This window comes from Psittacula echo (genome assembly GCF_963264785.1).
Source record: "Psittacula echo genome assembly, chromosome: 8".
Classification (NCBI taxonomy): Eukaryota; Metazoa; Chordata; class Aves; order Psittaciformes; family Psittacidae; genus Psittacula; species Psittacula echo.
The window spans coordinates 20,609,524-20,622,275 of NC_137744.1; the positions used below are offsets into that span (position 1 = coordinate 20,609,524).

The 12,752-nt window shown below is 37.3% G+C and overlaps 1 protein-coding gene across 2 annotated transcripts in view; it reads left to right on the forward strand.

The window, feature by feature from the left end:
• DIAPH2 (diaphanous related formin 2) overlaps nt 1-12,752 on the forward strand; it is a 231,741-nt gene that overhangs the window by 193,904 nt on the left and 25,085 nt on the right. The window lies entirely within an intron of this gene.

Sequence of the window (12,752 nt, forward strand, 5' to 3'; positions counted from 1 at the left end):
GAGCCTGGCAGGAGGAGCCCTGCACACTGGCAAAAGTAATCAAGTGACCTTTTCACAACTAAGTAGACTTCCATGGAGCTGCTCCCACTGTATTAGCTGCTTGATTCGTACAGTAAGGGTAGCTGCAATCACATAGATAAAATACCCTGAAATATTCTTCTTCTGGCCACCTTCCTCCAAATGGCAATACAGAAAGGGGAGGGAACTGCAGTGGTGGTAGTTTATGTAGCCTTATGCATTCACAGACTCATAGAAAACTCTAGTTTGGAAGGGACCTCTGAGGTCATTGCATCTAGCCTTTTGCTGAGAGAAGAGACATAGACTAGGGTCTGCTTTCCTGACAAGCTGTCAGGAGTATTTCTAGCAAAAAAGTTTCCAACACTTGTCTCAGAGCCTTGCTGTATTTAATTGTTGTCACGATGGAGTTGGATTTGCTTTCCTTTAACTAAAGAAGGAATTTACCCTGAAAGAAGTCTTGCCTTGGGCCCTCTGTGCTGTCACCATGCACCCTTCTGATGATAGTGACATGACCTTCTCTGTAACTACCATTTGAGTGTTCAGATAATTATCTCTGAGATAAAACTTGATCTGATTAACAGATGTCATAATGTTTCAGCAAGAGTTATGTGTCCTGTAAGTGGTTAAATGTGCTTTCCATACTGCCACATCATTTGGAATTGCTAAATCATAAAAACAACCTGTCCAAAGCTCTTCTCAAGGCAAAGGGAGAGATCAGCACAGAAGCACCTTATTTAAAAAGGAAGAAAGCGATTGGAAGGTGACAACTGGAATTCCAGTGCTTAATCTGTGTAATTAAAACTTTTCGAAGGAGCAGAAGAAGCAGGCTGGACTCGAGGTAGTTTTAGGAGTTAATTAGCGAGGTCTTTTTGAATATTAAGAATGCCTTTGAAGGATAAAGTTTTGAAAACTAGTTCAGGGCTTTCAAACAGCATATATTAAGGCAGAAACTTTCTTTTTACACATCCTCAAGATGCAGACAGAATCATCCTGCCTAACTGTGCCATTTCTCTCCATCAGATGTATAATCATACGTCCTCCTCAGTGTCTGATCTTCATAAGGATTTATTAACTTACGAGCAGTACAGTGGTAATTGAACTGGAAATAATAATTTGCAGGCGTTTTTTACACGTTCTCAATTGCAAATATGAAAGTCAGTCGCTCTTAAGTTTGACACTGAGTTTCTTTGCAGACTGGATACTGTAATATATTACCACTACTGAAAACTGGAACCTGCATATTTCAAGGCACAAGGTAGCCACTTGGAAGAAATTATAAAACTGTGTAAGCATTTACCAAGAAATAAGACGTAACCACACTGAAAATTGAGCCATATCTCTTAAAACATATAGAGAGTATCCGTTTGTTCTCGCCATATTTTAGGTGCTTTTATGCTTTGTTTTGTGAACACTCTCACAGCAATAAGAGAGCTGTGGTTGTGTACTTGCATATATGGGCAGAATTTGGAGGATATACGTTACTTTTGCTCATTTTTTGTTAGTTTTGACGTGTACTTAGCACTTAGAATTTCTCACTTGTGAGCTGTTTTAAACAGCTGTTTTAACAGCAGAGTGCATCTTGCTGTAAAACTAAATAAATTCATTATTCATATAATAGATTACCTGTGAATTTGGAAAGCAAAGCAACCTTGCAGTTATCTATCAACAATAACTATTATGAAGCAAGATATACTTAAAATAAGACTTTGAATGGTAGTGAAGTTCTTGTGGGATCTCTAGACATTCTGTTTAAAGAATAGAGTGTTGTGCACTTCAGCATTGTGTTAAAGAAGTATGAGTGTATCATTCAGTCTTTCTACAAATGTCTTCTACAGTTAGTATTAGAGGTATCAAAGTGGAGGTGTGAAGTAGTAGCGGAAGCGTTTTCCAAGTAGTGAACTATACATAGAATCATAGAATAGTTAGGGTTGGAAAGGACCTTAAGATCATCTAGTTCCAACCCCTCTGCCATGGGCAGGGACACCCCACACTAAACCATGCCATACAGCTGTGTATGGTGCATCTAAAATGGTATGGACTGTTTATTTTTTATACACACTCAGTGATTAGGAATTCCCAGGTTTTCTGAGTTCAGCTGGGCAGTGGTTGTTTCATGTAGATTTATATACTGCCCAAATGTCACAAACAAATCATGAAGATTTCACTCTGTGTATATGTATTGAAGATACTTAAATGCTGTACCATTTCTATAGGATTCAAATATTCACAAGGCATTCTTTGCAAGTCATTATTTAAGTAAATTTGGCCATTCTGTGTTCAGCTTCCCAAACTTCAAGTTTAGAAAATGTTAACATGCTTCTAAACCTTTTGCTGAAGAGTCAGAAAGTGGCAGTGCTTCAAAGGAGGATGAAGGTGTAAGTTGGTATGTCAGACTTTACCTCTGATCATTGGTGAATTATTTACAAGTATAGCACTGATTCCCTCATACTCAGTACTTGCTGTCTTTAAAAAGACATTGTTGCAGAAACTCTAGAAACGTATAAAGAGGACAGTCCAGAAGTAAAATGCTCTGCTTCTAAGACCAGGAGCCTATTGGGGTTCCTAGGTAGAGGACAGAAATATCTAAGTAGCAAAAATTATATTAATTTGTTCAGATGGTTGTGAATTTTATGGTAACCCAAAAGACAAAAAGCCTAGTAATGGAGCACATCATTTCTCTTTTCTGTTGTAGTTTAGTTCCATTATTTAGGATTGTTGAATGCTTTTTCTTTTGTTACCTGTACCTCTAAATCATAGAGGGTGACAGTGATCCTTGTCATGTTTGTCAGTGTGCACTTGCCCTGATTCTAGCAATTTTCCAAAGGAATTATGAAGAAACCTTTATGTCATGTTATACATAGGAGTACCTCAGACAATATTTGAATGTAGCAGACAAATCTGAGTAAAATGTTCCATGAGCAAGACTGATATATTTGAGAACATACTTTAGACAACCTGTCTGTGGTGCAAATTACAGATGTGAGAGGTAAAACACTTTTAAAGTAAATGTCAAAACATTCTATCATTCAAAAAATAGCATGTCTTTTTATCATTCACTTCGTCTCGGTGCTCTAGAATGGGAACATGCAGGGCTTAAAACTAATTTTTGCTGTGCAGAAAAGGAGACTGAAAATTGTGTCTCTATGTGTACAGGTAGGTTTGTATCTATAAGGACACACACATTCATGTAAAAAAATTCTGTGCTGGCACAAGCATTTCATGAACCTGTAGAATTTCTATTGACTCTAAGCAGACATAAGCTCTTCTGCATGCAGAAATAAACCAAAATATCAAATACTTTGTGAGAGAGAGCTGATATGTAATTTCAGTTTGTTTATACACTTTCAGCTTATCTGCCATGTAAATTTTCCTGTTAGGATAATCCTTGGTGTCTGCTAGTTGTAGTGGAAATTTTCCTGCTATGATAATCCATGGTGCCCATTCCTTGTAGTGTCACTCCCCATTTATCAGATTGTCATGCTTTGAGGAAAATGTTTAACTTACAAACTAATGGTAGTTATTTCTTTAAATATGAGTTTCATTTGTCTCTATTCCTCATTTTATATTAAAGAGAGGTCTTGCTGCTACTGCTCTTTTTTGCTGTTAAATTTATTGAGCAGAAATGTTCAGTATGTATACTTTTTCTAAACATTAACTGTACCATTTTCATTCCTTATGGTATTAATGTAGTAGCAGTAGCATATACTGAAGTAAAAATGCAGCTTATTTCTATATAGTCCATAGAACCTGGTGCCAGAGCAGCCTGGGATTGCCAGCGAACTGTCTTCTCACATTGCACTGACTTTATGTATTTATTGATGGAGTTTTTAAGCATAAGGTGACCAGTTTAGCCACTTCACCTTCCAGATCTTGTTTTGTTCTGTGTTTTTTTTTAAGTAGTTACATTACTTAGATCAAATCATTTCAGCTGAGGGTAGGAGACACAAGTGTGGATACTGTAGCTAAAAGTATGTATATTAGTTTCACACGGTAGTGGGTATAAGTAGTCATAAGTGCTTTAAGACTGAAGTGACAGTGACTTCATCATCAACCTGATCTAGAACTTTGTCTTTGGAATGAGACCTGGAAGAGAAAAGCAGTTCTTCATATTCCACAAGTTTGTTCACTTAGGCAGGCATAAAGATAGTGGCAATACTTTGGATTACTGGCCAAGGAAATAGTATTCAAGTTACAACAGGTTTTTGTAATCAGTCCTCTGTGCTCTACCACCAAGCAGTAGCCAGTTCAACTTCATGTTGCTGTATTGCTGATTTTAGATTTTCTTACCTGGCCATTCTCCCAGCTACTAATGAAAGACCAAATGATCCACTGACATTGTCCACAAAACAAAAACAAACCCCAAGAGAACATCTTTGCGAAGTTCTTTATTTTGTTGAGTTCATTTTTATTTGGCTACGCAGTGGGCAAGGTAGTTGTAGCAGTATCTTCTAGTTGTAGTATGTATCTTCTAACTATGGTTTTATTTGTTTTATGAAAACAGACTTTTATATCCTGGGACAAATATGAAATACTGTTAGGTGTATTAAATGTGTGCTGAGCTTGCAAGTCTTACAGCGCAAAGCTGGCAATCGTCATCTTGTGACAGATGTCACTCTTAAATAGTGCTCATTAAGAGGTAATATTTGTCAGCAATGGAAAGATCATTGCTTGGTCTAATAGTTGTGAATTAGTATTCATTTTAAACATGTGCTTTTCATTTCTTGATCTTTAAAATATATTTAATTTCCAAATGGATTTGGTCTAGGTAACCATTCAGGCCTACTGAATCAAACCCCCTGCACCAAGCCCTAAAGGCAGTTTTAAAAGACAGGGTTTTGGCAGATGATAGTGACCCTTTCATTGATCAGGTTGATTTTTTTTCCTACAATGGGCTTCCAGGTGACAAGTGAGGATCACGCAGTTGCTTTAAAATGGGTGAGATTCTGCTGAGAGGAGTGCTACTGGGGAAACAGCATTTTATTTAGACTTAATACAAGTTGCTTTTCTTCACCTTATACTGCCTTTAAAAGCAGTAAGAATCATCACTATCGTATAACTGAGCCCCTCATAAAGTGAGTATAAAAGTAATGAGGTATTTATTTTTCCAGCAGGCAGATAACCACACGCTTTTAAAGTAAGAAAATGCTTTTATCATTAAAATCATTTTGTTCTGTTTCACACAGCTGTCATTTAATTAGTGACCTTTCTTGTATAAGCTTTTACTTACTTGTAAGGATGTCAGAGCAGCTGTGTTTCTGTTCTTTTCAATGAAAAGTATCTCAAACTAGCATATTGGGGGGGCTGCAGAGTATGTTGATAAGATGGTGACTATTTTCATTTCTGGTTGTATAATTCATAATACAAATAAATTCATAATCCAAATTACTGTAGATATTAGGCAGCCTTCAAGGCTGTTGAGTTTGGAAGGGATTTCCATACAGATAAAGCTCTGGCAGGCTTGTGATATGTCATTTTACTCTAAAAGAATTCATATTACACAAAGGGCAACAAGTTGCCTTTAAGACAGTGTTGCTTTTTGAAGTACAACCTCCGGGTTAGTAAATTGAAATACATTAGTTGGAATTTTTTCATGCAACTTCAAATATAGTCAGTCTTTAAATAATTGCTTTAAAGTAAAGTATGAATATGCTGATAATGAAATGCACATTACGGTCCTGAAATGAAGTAAGTATTTCAGGCTTTTGGGAGAGAAGTGAAAAAGAGCAATAAGAATGTGATGAGAGAGCACAATGGTAATTTGGCTGTTCCATTGGACAGTGCCTGCTTCTTGCTTTCAGCAGGAATGTGGTGGTATAGTCAAGGTGACTTACCAGAGCAAACCCCACAGACAGCTTAACTTTCACATCCCCTAACTGCATTACATACAAATGAAAATAGACATCAATGTGGCATTTATGTTTTATAGAACTAAGTACTTAAAAACATCCTAATCCCTGGCAACATTCAAGGCCGGGTTGGACAGAGCCTTAGGGCGACATGGTCTAGAGTGAGGTGTTCCTGCCCATGGCAGGGTGTTAGGACGAAATGATCTTATGGTCCTTTCCAACCCAAACCATTCTTTGATTCTAATAAACCTATGTTGAAAGCACTGCTGTGCACTAATCATGGTATCATGACACTGTCTCTGCAAATGTTTCTGATGCTGAGGTTTAGTGTTGGGATACTGACATTTGCAGCCTTTGCAGTGTGCGCTATTTATTGGCCAATATTTGTTGATACTTGACATTCTTGCTAAGGACTGTCAGGTATAATCTATCATGAAACGATCCTTTACAGTATACTTGGGGAGAGACTAAAGCCTTTCTGCAGGGACACGCATCCTTGGGAAGATGATATTCAGAGTTTAAAATTATCCATGCCTAGAGAATTGAAATTATTAGGAAAATCCATATTTTAGACCAGAGTAAGACATCTTGTGTTACCAAATTAGAAAATTTAACTGCAGGTGCAATGCTAGCAATTTAAAATTAGCCATGTAGCTCAGCACAGCAAATCTCTGATGTGATTCATGCATGACAGGTATTTTCTATTCAGCGTTAGTAAAACCACTTTAATTATTCTAAAGGTCTTCAGAAAAAATGTTCAGAAGGCTTTGATTGCATCAACCACATACCTACCGATACCCTTCTGATCTGCTGAATCTAGACAGAGAAAAGCTATGGACTTTGGGGACTGATGCAAAGATTTTTAGGTCAAATGAGACTTTTGTTTTTCAGGAACAAGGGCAAGGAGTTCATTTAGTTCCTGTGCCCTTTACAAAAGAGGAATAGTCATGGATTCTGCTGCAGGTGGATTGGATACCATCACTGCAAAAGAATTTTCATTCTCTTTCTAAATCAGATATTTAGGTTAAACACATGCCCTTTATTTTCTTTTTGAAGAAAGAGGTGCACAATTCACAAAGAATGGAGTTAAAGCCTTGGCTTTGTTGTGTTATTTGGCTGATGACATTAGGAAATACATTCTTCTCAGCTTAAGAAGAATTGTGGGCTAATTGCATGGTCATGATTGAATAAAACCATTTTGTTCTTGTGATGAAATAATGAGATAAGAACTGTCTGTTATAAGTTTTGTAGAATGCTCTAGATTGGTCAGTTTATTACCTGCTAGGACATGCTTGTAACTTGTAGTGCCTGAGCGTCAGGACTGGATTACACAGTGGTATACATTTAATGTTTTCAGTATGATTCGAATACTGATAATTTGAATTTTATTATTTTATTTACTCTGGTACCATGATTCAGAGAGAAAATTATTACTTTATGGGATTATCATCTTTCTGCTGTAATTAACCATGTAAAGGAATGAGTTCTAAATTACATTTTCAATTACTTATGACTAAAATTATCTTAAAATTAAAAAAATGGCTTTTTCCTATGGAAAGTTTCCTTGCTTTTATCAGTGTGTTGTAGTAGAGCCTTAGATTAGGGTAACTGGCATTTTAAATTAGATGTCAAATGTAATTTCCTATTAGAAACATAAAGTGCATGCATGTAGTCTGAAGAAGAAAAAAGCCTCTTCAGCATCATCTAATAGTGATATATATTTAAAATCAGCTTTCTACCAATTAAATAATGTCTGGCAGAACAGAAGTGGGGGTGCATGTGTTGAGGGGGTATATATATGTGCACACAACCCTACTTGAGTTATGTATGTATCTGCATTCATATACATACAGTGCTGTATATATAGAAATCTGCAGTTTGGTCACAGATTGTCTGGAAAAAATAGATTCCATCGTTTAATATGGAATTATATTAAACTGTTAATGACTTTTGAAATGTGACATTCCTGTTCTGTTGATCATTGATACTCAGGCTGATAGGAGGTGTGTGAGTGGCTGTGGTTCATAAACAGCATGTGTGGTTCTGAATAAACTGTGACCATACAGACTGGTGACCTTAGCACAGCTGAGGGGGATGGTCAGGAGCAAAAGAGGAGCAAGTGTGGATGGGAATTGAAATATAATGAAGAAATTGCAGGGAATATGTCTGGGGACTACCTTATAGGTAGTATTTAGTGTAAGCTGCAGTTATTCAAAGTTTCATCGACAGTCTTCAAAATGAAGAATTTTATCCTCTAGATTGAAATTGAAATGAAGCTTCTAGTGAAAAAGTTGGGTTTTTTTTTTCCCTTATCGTGTACAGAAATAATGGATCTTAGCCTTTGACCTTGAAGTAGGGTTTTCCCTAGGAAGTTAAAATAGAAAAGTGCTACAAGGTAAACAATTAAATTTTTTGGACCAGTCTAATGAAAAGGTTCTATGGAATGTTAATCTAAAGGGAAATTTTGTCTGTGTAGTTAATTTAAAACCATAACAGCATATTTTTTAGCATCATTTATCATTATCACTTCTATTTACTGCATGGAAGACAGCAATTACATCAGTTCCACAAATGCCACCATCTGTAATGTTTTGTTATAATTTTGGCATTTAAAATTGCAGACAGCAACTCTTTTGGGGGATGGGAGGGAAGGTGGGAGCAGGATAAGCGCAAAGTTTGAAGCTCTTCAGGGCCAAGCTTCTGGTTATCATGGTTTAAGAGCTGTAAGGCGAGTCCTTTCCCAGCCAAAATGGCAGTACCTAGCCTCTTAATGCTCTGTCTCCGATCTGTATCCCTGTGAGATGAACAGGGTGGATTAAGCACTGCTTTCCTGAGCAGCTGCCAAAATGTACAAAACATATCACAACTTATTTCCTGCTCAGTTTCCAATAGTCTTGCCATGAACTATGAGCAATTTTAAGTTAAAGCACATAAAGATTTATAGGTGGAAACAGAAAACGTCTTATCAAAGAGTTTTAAAGTATCTTTCGTATGACGTTGCTTGTCCATACTCTTAGGAGGTTTCACAAATCCGTGCAGAACACCTTCTGCAGGAAAGCTTGGATTTCCTGCATGAAGTTATTAACATTTGAACTCTGTACTTTTACATTTAAAAACCATCTGTAACAGTGTGTACTTGAAAGGAGCTTGCAGGCAAAACATGATCATCCAATTTTAAGGTTGGTGTAAACTTCAACCTTAATCAAAGCTCAAATATAAGATAGAGAAGATGGAAATATGCTGCAAACCAAAAAATTTTTTGTAATTAATATAGACTAATATCTGTGTGGGAAGAGAGTTTAGAGGTAAAATAGTGGGATTTTGGAAATCAAAAGAAAATGGCTGCTTTTCCTTTTCAGTAAATATGAAGTTGTTTTAAAGCTCCTATATTAGCTTTTTTAAGTTTATCCAGGCCTTCTATAAGTTGAATGTTTACTACTTACCCTTTACAAAGGGGAAATACTAACCAAGCAAGTTATTTTGAGGAAGTTACTTGATGACAGAATTATGCCTGTGTATTGCTATTAGGTAGCAAAGATTACTGCATTTATTTACATCCCTTACTATTTGTTTTCTCTCTGTTCACTCTGACCTATATATTTTCCCCTTTTTTATCCCTTTGGCATGCATTGCCACTTCCCATCTTTATATTTTACTGGTTTTCCATGCTTACACTGATGGTATAAGAAGCTGTATTAAAAACGTATTAAAAATTGTTTAGTTTGGAGAAGAGAAGGCTCAGGGGGGACCTTATCGCTCTCTACAGCTACCTGAAAGGAAGATGGAGCCAGGAGGGGGCTGGTCTCTTCTCCAAAGTAACAAGTGGTAGGACAAGAGGAAAGGGCCTCAAGCTGTGCCAGAGGAGCTTTAGATTGGATATTAGAAACTATTTCTTCCTGGAAAGTATAGTCAGGCATTGGAACAGACTGCCCAGGGCAGTGGTGGAGTCACTGTCCCTGGAAGAGTTCACACGCTCTGTAGACGAGGCCCTCAGTGACATGGGTTAGTGGTGGCCTTGGCAGTGCTGCCGAATGGTTGGGCTTCATGATCTTAAAGGTCTTTTCCAACTTGGTTGATTCTATGATTCTAATGATCGTGAATCTTACAACTGATTTCAGCATTACTGAAATCAGGATCTGTGACTGCAGAAAGCCTTAAATTTTGTTGCTCTTACAGGCCAAGTTCACTGCATGTTTGAGTTTCCATGCGTTTTTCACTAAACTTCCCAAGTACTTCTTGTTAGCTCTATTTCACATATTTAGTGCAACCTACATCTCAGTTGTGTCCTCATATCATTCACTTTTAATGCCTCTGACACGAATACACACACACAGAGCCCCATTGCTTCTACATGTAGTTTGAAGAGGAAAAATTAACTTAAACCAGCTTCTATATGTAATGCTGATTTTCCCTGTGTAGCAGCTTGATAGAGATGCACACCCATTATATCAACACTGTATATCAAACCCATCTGTACTAGGCAGCTGTTAATAAATATGAATGTGACTCATGCAGGTGTCCTAGAGGAAAGCTTTTCAGGCCCAGTAATTATCTTACGTTTTGTAGATTCATGAACAAATAAAATGCTTTAGAGACTGAGGAATTCAAAGAGAAAAGTAGCAGGAACTTCACTGCCAAAATGACCACAAAATTCATGGCTAAATACAGATACAGAAAGTGGTGTTTTTCTTCTGAGATCTGACATGACACAGGCATTGAAACTTCTGTATTCTTTGGGAGTGAAATTGTGTTCTTTTCAAAAGCTCACCTCCATCAGCCTCTCCTCTCTAAAACATGTGTAATGGTGTTTGTCTCCTTAATCATAACTACTGCAGAGGATACAGTAACACCGATCTTTATAATAAATATATGCTTTTTGTAGCGATTCTTAAAGGAATACTTGATTAGTATGCAAATATGTTCAGATTACCAGCCTCCAACGTTCTGTTGGGAGTTTGTTGATTGGTGTTTTGTTATATGAGCTTTCATAGGAATTTCTTCCCCAGATTCTTTTTGTGTTTCAGTTCAGTGCTGAGTGCCTCACTGAAATGACAATCCAGTTCAGAATGTTTGGGGGCAGGAGGAGGAAGTTTTAAGGGAAACTCTTGGGATTAGGTCAAAAAACCTACCTAAAAAAAAAAAAAAAAAAAAAGATTTTTAAACTAGCTTTCATGTTGCTTTTCCTGCTTTTATTGTAAGCCCTAAGTGAAGAAGAAAGGCATCGACACATTGTGAAATAAATTACTTTGGCTATTCTTTTTTGGTGCACGTACTGGTGGTTTTTTTATCATTACTATGGCTGCTTTTAAAGCTTCCTTCTTCCACTTTCTTTAATAGCCAGATGGTATCTCAAAATACTTCTTCAATTTGACAAAGCAGAATGGGAAGATAGAGAAGGGAGGGTCTAAAGGCAAAAGAGAGTTAATTACTTCCTGCAAGTCCCAAGTTCCTCGTGTACCACTTAAGACATTCAGCACTTTTCAGTGTGCCTTTAAAGTTTTAGGTTAAAAATAGCAAAGAAATAGATTTCACAGATAAGAATGGCATCATTACAGAACCCAGAAGTCATCTAAAGTTAGAATGAAGGACAACACAAAGAAGCTTTCACCTTTAAGTGAGTCTGTATTCTGCAATTCACTTAATACTAGTGATGTGTACAAATCAAGAGCTATATACAGATCAAGAAATTAAATGGATTAAATGCACAATTCAAATGTGTGGAGATTGTCATAGAAATCAATGAAGCCGTTTGCCAATCTCAGAAGCATGCTGTTAAAAATAAAACTACATTTGGGTGAAATACATGCTGATTGGGCAAAAATGCTGAGGGAGTTAGAATTGCAATAAGGGGAAAAGGAACTATCTTTCACTTTCACTCAGCTTTTCTGCAGATGTAAAGAAGATATCCAAAATCTATTGTCAACTGCTGTACAGAAATGTTAAATGACAGAACATAAATCAAACTGCGTGTTATAGAAGTTTGTATTTTGTATTGATCAGTTGGAGATTTTGCTGTGGCTTTTGGTCAAGCAATTAACATTTCTCATCCGCTTACATAGTATTACCTGCGATCAGGGAAGGTTTCTCAGCTGTTCTGGTCTCTTTCCCTGAAACATGGCACAGAGCACGCATGCATCTCTCTTCCATGTGATGTGTGCTGCTGAAATGCTCAGGGTAAAACAAACATGTTTGGCAAGGTCATGGTGGTGGGAACCTCTTAATCCTGTTTCAGGTTTATACAGCTAAAGGATTTCAGAGAAACACCTGTCAGGATTTCTTTATTACACCACTGGAACTGCCTTTGGAGCTTACTTTGGCTCTTAAATATTCTGCCGTAATCTTTTACTTGGTGCTAGACAGAATGCTGCCCTGGCTGAATTCTTTGTGTGGAATAACAACTTTGCATTAAGGAAAGGCCATGTATGTACATTGGACAGATACAGTCTTAATTGCTTTGAAGTATAAATATCATTAATCTACAAAATACAAGTTGAACATGGTCAGATAGGCTCTTCATTGAGAGCGTAGTTAGTCACTGAAATGGGCTCCCTAAGGTAGCTGTCATGGCATCAAGCTGCCCACAGTTCAAGGAGCATCTGGTTAATGCTCCTGGTCATAGGGATTAGTTTTAGGTAGTCCTGCGGAGCAGGGAGTTGGACTTGATGATCCTTATCAGTCTCTTCCAACTTGAGAGAGTCTGTGATTTTACATATAAATAGATTGTCACTGGCTTGTACTTGGTTTTAAGGGCATTTCTGCCGGCACAAAGAGCTCTGGCATGGGGGGGAGGAATAAATGAAAAGCTCAGCGCACACCTTGTGCTGTTTGTGTCTCTCCATTTTTTACACCACTGTCAGTTCTCACGTTCCTTCCCTGCAGACATGACCT